The sequence below is a fragment of the Cnephaeus nilssonii genome (assembly GCF_951640355.1).
Source record: "Cnephaeus nilssonii genome assembly, chromosome: 6".
Lineage (NCBI taxonomy): Eukaryota > Metazoa > Chordata > Mammalia > Chiroptera > Vespertilionidae > Cnephaeus > Cnephaeus nilssonii.
Genome location: NC_137077.1, coordinates 5,826,369 through 5,839,386, shown reverse-complemented (window position 1 = coordinate 5,839,386; position 13,018 = coordinate 5,826,369).

The window sequence follows — 13,018 nt, the reverse complement described above, 5'->3', positions numbered from 1 at the left end:
CTTCGGGGCTACTGTCACACATTCTTCTTCTTGCCTCCCTCTCATAAGGAGCCTGTGATGACATAGAGTAACCCAGGATACTCTCCCCATCTTAAAATCCTCCGTTTTCACACATCTGCAAAGTGCCTTTTGCTGTGTAAGGTAGCATACGCACAGGTGCTGGGATTAGGGCAAGGACACTTTTGGGGGCGGGGCCATTTTTCAGCCTACCGCACCAGGCACGTGCTCTAATCGTTCAGATCTTCCTCCCTCTGGCTGCAGGGATGCCTCCGTTATCTTCCTCGACCAGCCTGCTGGGATCTTCTCCAGGGCAGGGGTCCAGCGCGTGGTGAAAGGCAGCGGAGTCTCACACCATGTGCCATAGTTCCAGGGTGGGGTCTGTCCGTCACCCCACCTCTCTGCCTCGAGCCAGTGCAGGCATTCGGATCTGTGGATATTCTCAGTCTCCTGCTCTAAGGTCACTGTCGTAGGGTTCTATAAGATTCCTTAGTCTGCAGTGACTTCATGCGCTGATTTTCTTGCTTCCTTTCTTAGCATTAGATTTCGCTGCAGGCTGTGGGAACTTGGGCTTGCAGACTTATTTGGAAAGGAAACGGCCTTGGTTTTGTTTCTATCTGCCTCTCACCCCATCACCCTCCCTGGTCCAAAGTTTTCAGTTGCTGGGTCTTTCGGGCCCCCGATCTCGATCCCATTTCACAGTGGAAGTTTAGGGGGGTTCTGTTCTGCTGTCACATGGGCTACTCCTGATCTGATCACTCAGCAGTGGGAGGTTGGCATTGCCCCTGGTCACAGGTTTGTGTGTGCCCTCCGCCCCCACTCCTAAGCTTCCAAATCTTTTCACAAGCAGGGGACCTCAAACAGTGCGCCTGGGCCCTGTCCTTCATTTTGTGAGCTGTCTTGGGGGGCAAACCAGCTCATTCCTTGGTTGGAGTTCCTTCCATGCATACTCTCAGCATCATCACTTGCCTCTTTTCCATCTGTTTTCAGCCTTTCAGATTACGTTCTTCCCTATGATTTCATTTCCTCTCTCTTTTAATTACGGGTTTATTCCCTTGTTATTCTTTACTATCGTCTTGGAGGGGTCTACGTTGGGGGATGGGCTGATGCATGTGGTCACCTCATCGATGCAAGCACTGTAATTTAAAACCCTATTCTTGTGACAGATGGAGGGACCGAGAGGGTGTTGTGCTCAGTGAAGTACGTCAGACAGAGACAGAAATCATATGATTTCACTTACCTGTGGAATATTAAAAATAAAACAAATGAATAAACACAACAAAACAGAAACAGACCAGTAGATACAGACAACAAACTGACAGTTGCCCGAGGGGAGGGGGTGGAGGGGGGTGAAGGGGAATAAAAGAAAAAAACAAACAAACTCACCTTAGAGTTTGGGAAGAATATTTTAGGAGAGCAATACAAGTAAGTGGGTTTTGTCTGTTTGTTGTTGTTTTTGCTTCTACTTATGCTTTAGTAACAAAAATACAGATAAAAAAAGAAACGCATGAGATACAACTATACAGAATACAGTAATATGGCAGGTTTAGTTATATGGAAAAAATAAGACCCTATTCTTCAGCCTACATATATTTTGGTTCAGAAAATATTGGGTAACTAACTGATTTAGAGACTTTTTTCTAATGAAAGCATAAAAAGTTTTATTAGCAGACTAGAGGCCTAGTGCATGAATTCGTGCATGGCTGGGGTCCCTTGGGGTGGCCTGCAGAGATCGGGGCCCCAGCTCGCACCCCCAACCTCTCTGCCCCAGCTTGTGGCCCCAGCCTGGCAGCCCCACAGCTCGGCCTGGCACCCCGCCTTGGCCTGGTACAGCCCCCTCACCTGCTCCACCATCCCGCCTCTGCAGGGTGATCAGCAGGTTGATCAGGCCTGCTGCTCACACCTGCTTTGACCTGACACTGCGCACTCTCCTGCTCCACCATCCCGCCGTGGTCCCGCTCTCTTTGGGGCCCATTGGGGCCAGCAGCGCCTCTACTGCCTCCCGCTGCCAGTGCCGTGTCACTGATGCTTACCATATTCTGTGCTGCCCCCTGGTGGTCAGGGCACGTCATAGCAAGCGGTTGAACTCCTGGTCCAAGGACCGCCCTAGGGGACAATTTGCATATTACACTTTTATTATATAGGATTTAACAGGGGAGGAGGGTCAGGAAGAATAGAAGGTGAGTCCACTTTGCTAGCTTAAGGAACTGGAATTTAAGAATCCAGAATGGTGAAGCGGATTTTGGAGGCAAAGACAGGGAAGTGAAACCTGAGGCTGAGACAGAAGGAAAGGAGGACAGAGGGAGAGCACAAACAGAGTGGTCCAGACTTTGTTGTTCAAGGCCTTCAATGAGGGGAGTGGGTAGGAGGGAGGACTGTCAATCAAGGAGTTCTGATGTGAGGAGAATCGCTTTAAAAGTGGGGTACTGAGGAGGGAAGGGTCAACCCCTCCAGGTGTCACAGACAGGCCAGCAGGGAAGGGTCAGCCATACTTTCGGCTCAGCTCCGGTCTTCCCTTGTTAGGACACTCTTGTGCCTGAAAGCCATTGACTGGCTTGAATAGGAGGCTTGAAGCAGAAAAGCATTGTGACTTGGCTTAGAAATTGCTCTTAGGAAAACCCACAAATGCCCAGTCCCTTTACATCTGCTTACCCGAGAAACTGACAGCCGAACCTCCCATTTTCCCATGCCTGGGTCCAAATGGAAAGTGTTCCTGGGTATTTTTTGGTTTTCAGACCCTCCTTCCAGCTCTGAGGGGAGGGTTGTAATAGTTCATAGCTCTGGTGTCGATCCAGTTACTCCAGCAGCAGGAACCAAACCTATGAGAAGCAGGAAGGCTCTTCTGTCAGACTGACTCTTGTACAGGGCAGGAAGGCCGGGGGCTAATAGGACTCACCTGTTCGGGCCAGGAGCGCCCATCTGGCGCTGTCCGTGGTCCTGAACCGTACTTTCTGGTCTCTATGGCACTGCTATTCCATTTTCCATGGGGGCAGTGGTGACTCCTGTTCAACCCCTCCCAGGAGCTGGGAATCAAATGAACCAGAACACGAGAGATAGAGAGAGGAGAGGAAAACATACTGAGTTCTTTGGAGAGCCTACTGCTGAGACATTTTCAGAGAGGAGAACATTAGTTGTGAACATTAGTTACACAGTTTTACAGTCACCAAGACCTCTGGGAAGTTGGAAAGCACATGATCCCACCATTTCCCTCTGATGATAAGTTTATGGATGATAACGAAGGCAAAAGACTCTAAATTTCTTGCCAGTGTACATGGTAGTTGTCAATAAGTGTTGGTTGAATTGATTAAAATGTTGATTTTGAGAGAAAGAGCCTGAACGAAGTACTTGGAATAAATTTTGTTTTCATCCCTGCCCTGATGGAGGACAAAGGGGCTAACATTTGAGATTCAACGGTGTCAGCTATTTGACTTTAGATTTTAAAATTTCATCCTTAGGCAATATTTATCACAAATTCCCCAGTCAACAATCAGGCTCATCAAGGCAAGTCTCCTGGGTGATACCCCATTGCTCTGTGTGCTGAGTCTAGGGCTCAAACTCAGGTTCTGAGGATCCCAAAGGCCGTATTTCCCTCACTACCACCAGCTAATTCCTCCTTATTCAGGAAAAGAGACACACATTCCATAAGGGAAACATGATCTTGTACTATACATGTAAAAATGTCTGGAGATCACGTAAAAAAGGTTAGTAAGAAGGAGAAGCTAATTTTGTGACGGCAACTATTGCTGATCAGGGTCTGGAGCCGGAAGCTTAGGTCTATGGTTGAAGAGGGGAAGAGAAATGGGCCGAAACCCCAGCAAGGCTATGGTTTCCTGCCATCTCAACACCTCATACTAGTAGATGTCCCAGCTTTGGACAGCAATGAGTAACTTCTGACGACGGAAGAAGGCAGTAGGATCGCCAATAAAGACAGCTCTGGCAGGGGAATGAGACACTGCTCAGGTGACGAGGTATGAGATTTGGTCTGGGGCACAGCCAGGTCTGTTCCTCCAGCTCCTGGATGAATCAGCTTGGCTGCCACCCAGACCTGAATCAGATACAGAGGAGCAGCCAGCTCTGGATCCGCGTCAAGCCAGCTCTCTCCTAGTGTCGCCAGGGAATGGGTTTTTCCTAGTCTGCTGGGTGCTTATCCTGACTCCACTTGGTCTACTTGAGTGATGCTCTTCACTGATCGGGCAGCATAGTCTGTTTTGCTATGATGAACCGTCCTTGAAAGGTACACTTAGAGGAGGACGTGAGGGCGTCTTCCAAAGGATTTGTAGACACGCCTTGAAATACGTGTGTTCCATTGGCTGCCATATTCTCTCTCCTCCCCGCACTGATGGGCCCCTCAGGCGCCTATGGCTAATTGGACCAGGTGTGGACACCTGATGCAAGAGGCACCAATGAGATGGTCTCTTCTGGAGATTTTTTAATTACGTCCTTTAACCCCAAACCAAGGTCTGGAAGCATTTGTTGACCTGAGAGGCCGTGGTTCTTCTAGATTAGCTTTGGCTTCGGACCTGGAAGGTCAGGAAGACCTGGGGCTGAGGGGCCTATTTTGGGACATGCACGATAGTCCCGTGCAAACAGAAAAACCAGACCGACAAGGGGGATGGAATGAGGGAACTGCAGAAGGAGCAGTAGAAAGAGAGAGGACGAGCAGAGACAGGCGCTGCCTTGGTGAGGTCAGCCTGCAGGGAACACTGACATTGGGGGGCTGGTGCCTGGTCAGCACAGAGTCAGTGGCACCACAGGGAGTCTGGCTTGATGCTTTCAGCTCTCTCCCTGCCATTCACCGACCCCATCCCCTAAGAAGGGAGAGGATGAAGAGTTTTATTAGGAGGCATGTATAACTGTTTTAAGCATTTGCTACAGAAGAACGTGGATTTGCAAGGGGTATGCTTTAGGTATTAGATCCTCGCAGTATCTTCTTAAGGCACAATTCCTCAAAGTTTTCATTCACATCACAGATCACCAATTTGTAGCAAAAAGAAAAAAGAAAATAAAAAGGCAGAGTTTCCTCAGTGATTTTTAAATTGCAAGACAGTATTTTCAATGTTTAAATGCTAAGAATAGTTTCATATCAGTGAGCTGTCCCTGCACCTGCCCTCCTTGTCTGTTTTGCAGTTTTTTTGCCATTATGGTAGGGGCGGGGCAATCAGTGGGTTCCGCCCCCAGCCACACCATGATTGGTTCGGAAGTGCACATGTGACCTACATCCATCCAATCAGTGTGAACCTCTGAACTTTTTCTGGGAATTCTGGGACACACCATTGGTTTGGATGGTGTGTGGTGAACATGTGGGGCCTGGTGCTGCTGTAAGCATTTTTTTAAAAATGGTTTATAAAACCTGATTTCAGAGAGAGAAATGTGGATCGGTTGTCTCTCATAGGTGCCCCAACCAGGGATGGAACCCACAACCTTTTGGTGTAGGGGAGGACGCTCCAACCCGCTGAGCCACTCAACCAGGGCATTTTTCTACCTCAGGGAGCTGGTCTGAAAAGAAGCCAACACAAGGGTGCCTGCGGCGGAACGGAGCCAGAGCCCTGACGTAAAAACGGCCTCATTAGGCCCAGTCATTGTTTAATCCACCTGGAACCGGGTGTCTGTCCCCACGGAACGCATCCTGAGCTGTGTCCTATCTGTTTTTTTCTCACAGCATGCTGAAAAGGTGTGCACTTAACTGTCAGGGTTAGATGCTATTTGTATCTTTTTTATGACTTCCTCTAACCCCCAGCCACGGTCTAGATGCATTTTGTTGACCATTAACTCCTTTCTGTGGGTTAAGCAGCGTGCGGAGCCACCTTTCATTCACAGAGCCCTTCCTCCTGGCAGTCACGGCCACTCCACCTCTGGCACCCGCCCAAAGGCCCATTCCTAGCCCATGACTCACAGGGAACATAATCTATAAGTAAAAGCCTCTTGTCGTGCTTTGGGATGACAAGCCAAATGGCAAGGCGGGCAGCATTTCCCCTTCGTGTTAGAGCCCCACTGTGCCACGGGCTTGCTGTATGCCTCACCCATGTGCAGTGCTGGCTTGCTTAAAGCACAGTAGCCCCTGGCATGTGTATGCCGTGATTGCTTTTCTACTGCGTATATAGTCTTGATGCTTGCAACGTGCAACAGTGTCATCTGATAAAGGAGTTATATATATATATATATATATATATATATATATATATATATATATATATATGTTTCTACAGAGAGGAAGGGAGAGGGATAGAGAGTTAGAAACATCGATCAGCTGCCTCCTGCACACTCCCTACTGGGGATGTGCCTGCAACCAAGGTACATGCCCTTGACCGGAATTGAACCTGGGACCCTTCAGTCCAAAGACCGACGCTCTATCCACTGAGCCAAACCGGTTAGGGCTCAATAGTCCTTTTGGCTTTCTCTCCTAGCAAAGTTTTTATCACTATTTTTGCAGCTGGTTTGCAGTCTTCTTGGTAATTGTATGACTGACTTTTATGTGCATTTAAGAGGGAGCAACTTAGAATGATGCTTCTGTAGCTTTGGTCTCCACTGCACCTTTAGTAACAAGAATAATTAATTTCACATTAGAAAGCATTTTTTTTGGTACTTCTTCTGAAAAAAAAATGGAGTGATTGCTTATTTGGAAGGTCATGGAAGACCTGTTTCATGGCTTCGGACGACTATTTATCAAAGCTTTAATTTTTAAAAAAATATATTTTATTGATTTTTTATAGAGAGGAAGAGAGAGGGACAGAGAGTTAGAAACATCGATCAGCTGCCTCCTACACACCCCCCACCGGGGATATGCCCGCAACCAAGGCACGTGCCCTTGACCGGAATTGAACCTGGGACCTTTCAGTCTGCAGGCTGACGCTCTATCCACTGAGCCAAACCGGTTTCGGCAAAGCTTTAATTTTAACATATTGAGGACTAGGGGCAAATGGACTGCTAGTGTGATAAATGAAAACTTCAAATATCTCTCATTGAACTTACAAAATTTTTAATTGATTTCAGAATGGAAGGGAGATGAGAGAGAGAGAGAGAGAGAGAGAAACATCAGTGATGAGAGAAAATCATTGATTGGCTGCTTCCTGCATACTCCCTACTGGGGATTGAGCCCACAACCCGGGCATGTGCCCTGACCAGGAACCAAACCGTGACCTGTTGGTTCATAGGTCAATTCTCAACCACTGAGCCACATCGGTCGGACTCTCATTGAACTTATACTCACAATGTTCATTTATGGCGACATGCATAAATTCGTTACCCAAGAATCCCTTTGTCCTAGAATATGCAGTTTCATATTTCATAGTTACGCTGGAGAACTGTTCATTCATTTTGCTTATGGTGCTCTTCTGAGGAGCTATGCTGCTATCTTCATCACTACATCCTGAAGAACCTGGTTGCCGCTATTGATCCATGTTTGGGAACTGGAGATACAATGCAACATAATAGGAACCACAAAGCTTTAAAAATAACAAACAAAAACAACTTGTAAGCTCTGTCCGTGTGATTCTTGTTCCTTCCTAGGTAATATATCTCGTCTAACTGGTAGCTTTCAAGATTTTATTTTTGCTCTTGATGTTGAAGCCTTACAAAGGCAGTTTTTGGTGAGATAGACAGATACGGGGGGAGAGGTAAGAAGCAGATGGGTAAGAGCGGGCAGGTCTTTGAAAAAAATATAGCAGGATTGTGAGGCCTTTAATACTTAAGTCTTTTCCCTTCAGTTCTCGCCTTTGCATAGGAGCCTTTTGCTTTTTCATCGGCCTGCAGGAGGCTGGTAGGGAGCACAGACTCACACCTGTGCTGAGCTGGGACACTGAGGCCAGGTTCCGCCAGGGTGAGACCCCTACCTTCTCAAGTGGAGCAGGACAGAACAACGCCCTGGAAACACTGCCAGACGTGGCCTACGTGGCCTCTTCCCAATGGTCACACCTCTTCCTTTCCCCGGGCTTACTGACCGGCTCTGACCGATACATCAGCAGGAGGGGATGGGTGATGGAGGGCAGGAGGGCTGCTTGGGAACATTCTGGTTCTCTTTCCTTGGGGCCATGGTGGAGCTCCACTTCCCAGCACCGCTGGGATTAGCTTTGGCCAATGAAATGTGACACATCCCTCCAGGCAGAACTTTAGAAGCCGATCGCCGGCCCCTGCCAAGCTGCTGGGCCTGGCCCAGTGGAGGCTCCGGTCAGACCGCGCCGCCCCCGCCCCCCCCCCCCCCCCCCCCCCGCCCAGCCCCACATGGACAGTTAGCATCAGCAGGAAAAAGGTGCCATGGACGTAAGCCACGGAGACCGCGGGGACTGTTTGTTCTGCCCAGGACAGGTAGGGCCCCCATAAATAAGGAACGTGGACTCCGGGCCGGTTCCTGACAGCCTACACTGATCAGACCCAGCAGAACCCGCCAGCCTGCCTGTCCCCATCCCCACGGCCCTCCTGCACCCTGAAGGGCGCGTGTATTTTCAAGCTCTCATGACCCTAGTCGCCATTCTTTCATTTTTTTTTTTTGTTTGTTTGTTTGCCAATCACACACCAAAAATCGGGAATATTCTCAGTAAGCCCTTTATTGGTACGGATTTTCAACAAGAATAATCCCCCAAAGTATTCAAAAAACAAAACACCCACTGAAGCTAATGCTGGGCCTAAGCCTCCCGCGGTGATGGAAGTACAAGGATCGGTGTAATATGCAGGGATTTCCGGGGCGCGGCGCTGCGGTGCGGTCCGCGGAGTCTCCGCCTCGCCGTGCGCGCGGGGCGCGAGCCTTGCTCTGTGCGGGCGGCGGCGGAGGGGTCGCGAGCGAAAGGGGGAGTCTGCGGGGGAGGGGAGCTGCGGGGCGGGGGCCGGATGCAGGGACCACCGCTCCCTGGAGAGAGCGAACGCCCACCCGGGGACCCGCCGGGCCGCTCTCTGCGCGTCACTCGCGCCCCGACTCGCCACCGCCCCCCTCGGGTGGCGGCCGGAACAGCAGCGAGAGAAGGACGGGCCGCCGCCTCGGGCTGTGCGGTGCGGCTGCAGGGAGGGTGGAGCCTGGCCGTGCCCCGAGGGCAGGTTTTCCAGGCGACTGGCGTCCGGAGAAAACCAGGGAGCCGCCTGCGCAGAGGGGTGCAGAACCAAGACCTTTACAAAATGCGATTGCTGCCCTGACCGGTTTGGCCCCGTGGACAGAGCGTCGACCTGCGGACTGAAGGGTCCCCCGGGGTCTTCTCTGGCAGGGCCCTGCCCCCCACCCTCTCTCTGGGCTCCATCCCTCCAGGCCCTGCAGGTGCCCACACTGCCGAGACCCCCAAACGGGCTTCTCCGAGCCCCAGCCCTGCAGGCTCCCGGCCTGCGCCTCGTGCATCGCCCGGGTCTGCTCTGCGTGGGCTGCCACACCTGTTGGTCTCGCCTTTGCAGAAGCTCCTGGGCCTTCGGTATTTCCCGTCACGGCCACACGGAGGTGTGTCCTCCTCATTCTGCACGCGGTTGTCCGGGCAGCCCTTGGGTGCGCTCACCTTCCGGAATGTCACCCGAAGCAGAACTGAAAGGATGCCAATGTGGGTGTAAAAGTTCACAAGACACACAGAATATCCTGAGTTCAGATCTTGCCCAGGGTCCCCGTGGACAGTACCCGGTTCTCTCCTCATCACCAGCACTCGCCGAGACAGGCCTGGTGTTCACCACAGCCCCCTCCGTGACCCCTAGCTCCTCTTCTCTGCAGCATCCTGCGCCCTGCATCTCCCCACACAGGGGCCAGGCCCTGGGAGGGGGGCAGCTTGGACTTGCTAATGTGGAAATGCTCTCTGGAGGCCAGACTCAACTCTGGGCTCACCGCAGAGCCTTGGCGGGGACGGGGGACACCCCTGAATTGTTGTCATTTGGCCCCGTTTCCTGGGGCCCATCTCCCACCGCCTCGCAGATCCCTTGCCTTGTGCTGTTTTGCTTTTCCCTCAGCCGGGGCCTGGGAGTGAGACTGGCTGCGTCCCCGGGTGAGGCAATGCTTCGGTGGCCACTTTCCCACGTAGGGCTCTGAGCCCCGCTCTGGACAGGGTTCCTTCGCCCAGCTGGTGTTTGATGCCCACCTGGGCGTTGGCCCTGGCAGCCGGAGCCTGCCTCTCCCTGTCTTTGTCCACCTGGAGACCTCTCCTTCTGCAGTGACTTCATTCTTGTTCAAAGATTCAGGAAGTATTTGCTTAATGAAACAAGTCAAATAATACGGAGGTATCTCCCGGGAAAGTTTAGAGTCTCTCTCTCAGCACCACCCCCGCCCCACCCTTCCCTAATCTCCTTCTTCTGCAGAGAAAGAAATACTTAGGCCGAAACCGGTTTGGCTCAGTGGATAGAGCGTCGGCCTGCGGACTCAAGGGTCCCAGGTTCGATTCCAGTCAAGGGCATGTACCTTGGTTGCGGGCACATCCCCTGTAGGGGGTGTGCAAGAGGCAGTTGGTCGATGTTTCTCTCTCATCGATATTTCTAACTCTCTATCCCTCTCTCTTCCTCTCTGTAAAAAATCAATAAAATATTATGAAAAAAAGAAATACTTAGGACACAAAGTACTTCCCATCTCTTTATTTGTTCACTTCTTGGCTAATATTAATTGACCACCTACTGTGTGGAGGCTTGCTCCAAGGCACTGGGGGCACACATTTGAGTGAGGTTCGGGGGGCTCCACACCTCCAGGGGATTATGTCATGGGGGAGGGAGACAGAAAGGAAATAAGAAACGATGAGGGTGGGTAAGAGAACTTCAGATCAAGGTCATTGCTGGAAGGGAATGAGCAGGATGCCCTCATGGAGACTGACGGGTGGTGGCAGCGATTTTAAATAGAGTGTTCAGCGCAGGCAGGTTACTTCTGTACTGAGACAGACAGGATGGGAAAGGGTTAGCCTGGGAGAACCGTGGACCGAGCTAACCCGAGCGCCGAGGCCCTGAGGCAGGAGGGAGGCGAGAAGAGAAGCGCGCCCGCAAAGCACAGGGTGGGAGCGGGGAGGTGGTGGGGCTTGGTCATAGGCAGGAGTTTAGAGGTGAAGATAAGCACCAGACCCTGTGTGGACATTGAATGAGGGAATAAGAGTGGGAGCCGGAAGGTTCTCCCATCCTCCAGCGAGAGGTGATGGGGGAGGCAGTGGGATGGAGACTAATGCACGGATGGGAGTGGGTTTGGAAGTAACATCGACTGGAAGGACGTGGTTATGAATTGGATATTATGAGAAAGAGGAATCAAGGTAAGTCTTTGGGTTTGGGCTCAAGCTCACTGCTCAGGGGTAAATGGCAGTGCCCTTTATGCAGTTGGGGAAATCTGAGAAAAGTAAGTTTCTTGGGGAAAACACCCCATGAGGAGTTCCATTCTGGAAGGTAAGTGTGCGGTGCCAGGAGCCGTCTGAGGGCAGGTGTCTCCGAGGAAGCTGGCGTCCAAGCGTCAAGCTCAGGGCAGCAGCAGGGCTAGAGGCACAGGGCTGTGTGCCCTGGGGGATGGTGGGAGGAAGGCAGGCTGCCTCCTAGGGAGGTGGTGGGGGTCAGAGGGGAGGACCCAGCCCCAGGAGGAGAGGAGGAGCCAGGGGTGAGCAGAAGCAGGAGGAAAACCAGGGGACGAATAGCACCTGGCACAGAGGCACTCAGTAAGATGTGTGTTGAATGAATGAATGAATGAATGAATGAATGAGAGTGTCGCCAACAACCGGGAGAGGAGAGCAGCTCAAGGAGGAGGCTGTGCTCAGTTATGTCACTTGCTGCTGGGGGAGGGGCAGGGCGAGGCCTGACAAAGAGCCCTTTCCTCCCAACACAGCAGCACGGGGTCGGGTTGTGGGATGAAAACCAGCGGGAGGCAGGAAAGGAGGGTAGAACATGTAGGCAGTTTTTACATGTTTCATGTTCTAGAAAGGGAGGCTTTACTTTTCCGGGAAGCGGATGGAGGGAGAAACGACTGAAAGGAGAGTTTTTGTTTGTGAAAACCCCAGCGCACAGACTGAACAGCCCCTGGAATCGCGCCCGGCACAGAGGAGCGCAATACGACGTGTGTTGAATGAATGAATGAATGCGAGTCTAAAAGGAGGCAGGTTTCTAGATGTAGAGGCGAACGTGAGGGGTCCTTTCTGCTGGGGGGTCATTAGCTGGGGCTGAGAGAGTCCGAAGGGGGCAGCGGAGCAGGAGCGGGGCCGTCTCGCTTCCCCACGGAGATGACACATCTCGGCCAGTTGCCGCCATCAACAGGATTGATGCTACCTCCCCCGCCCCGCCCCCCCCCACAATGGCAACTCCACCTTTGTCATCAGCGAGGCTCCCAAACACACTTACAGGTTCGCTTAGTCCCTGACTCACACCACACGCCCGATGACAGTAGCTGTAACAGCTCCTCTAGTCCTTGTTATGTTGCAAGGACAGCTTCACTTCCTCATTTCTTCTTCACGGTTTCACTTTCGACCACATCTAGCCGGTCATTCGGATTTAAATGGTTTAAAATCTTAAATTTCTTTTCCCATGAAAACAGCAACAAAGCCAAGAGCAATCCCGGCGAACCTGCTTGGATCTGATTTGCCTTTTCACCTGGGAATTCATTTGGGACATGATGCTCTATGCCCTTTAGGAAAACGTGTTCCTCCTCGAAAACGTAAGCCGTGCAGCCCTCCTTTGTTCGATCATTGTTTCCTTGGGGTATAGCTTACCGTGAAGTGCAAGGGCCTAGGATTCCAGGCAGTATAACCATCACCCAGACTGCGGTGGGGCTCTGTCCAGTATCCCAGATGGGGAGTCCCTCCTGCCCCCTCCCAGCTGTCCCCCGTCCGCAGGGAACCCGGGTTAGCACGTCTAGGACCACAGGTTGGCTTTTGCCTGACTTTGGACTTCATAGAAGTGGGATCAAACAACATGACTCCTTCGAGACGGGACTTTTCATTCAGCATCGTCTTTGTGGATGCAGCTGACGCTCCCTGGAGGCCGAGGGTCCTGTGAGGAGGAGAAAAACACACAAAACATCTCCAACAACCTGTCCGGCCTCAGCCAGTCGTCCTCCCACGAGGACAGCTGCCACCAGCCGACACGCCTCCCTCCCCAGATCGGCACGTGGCTGGGG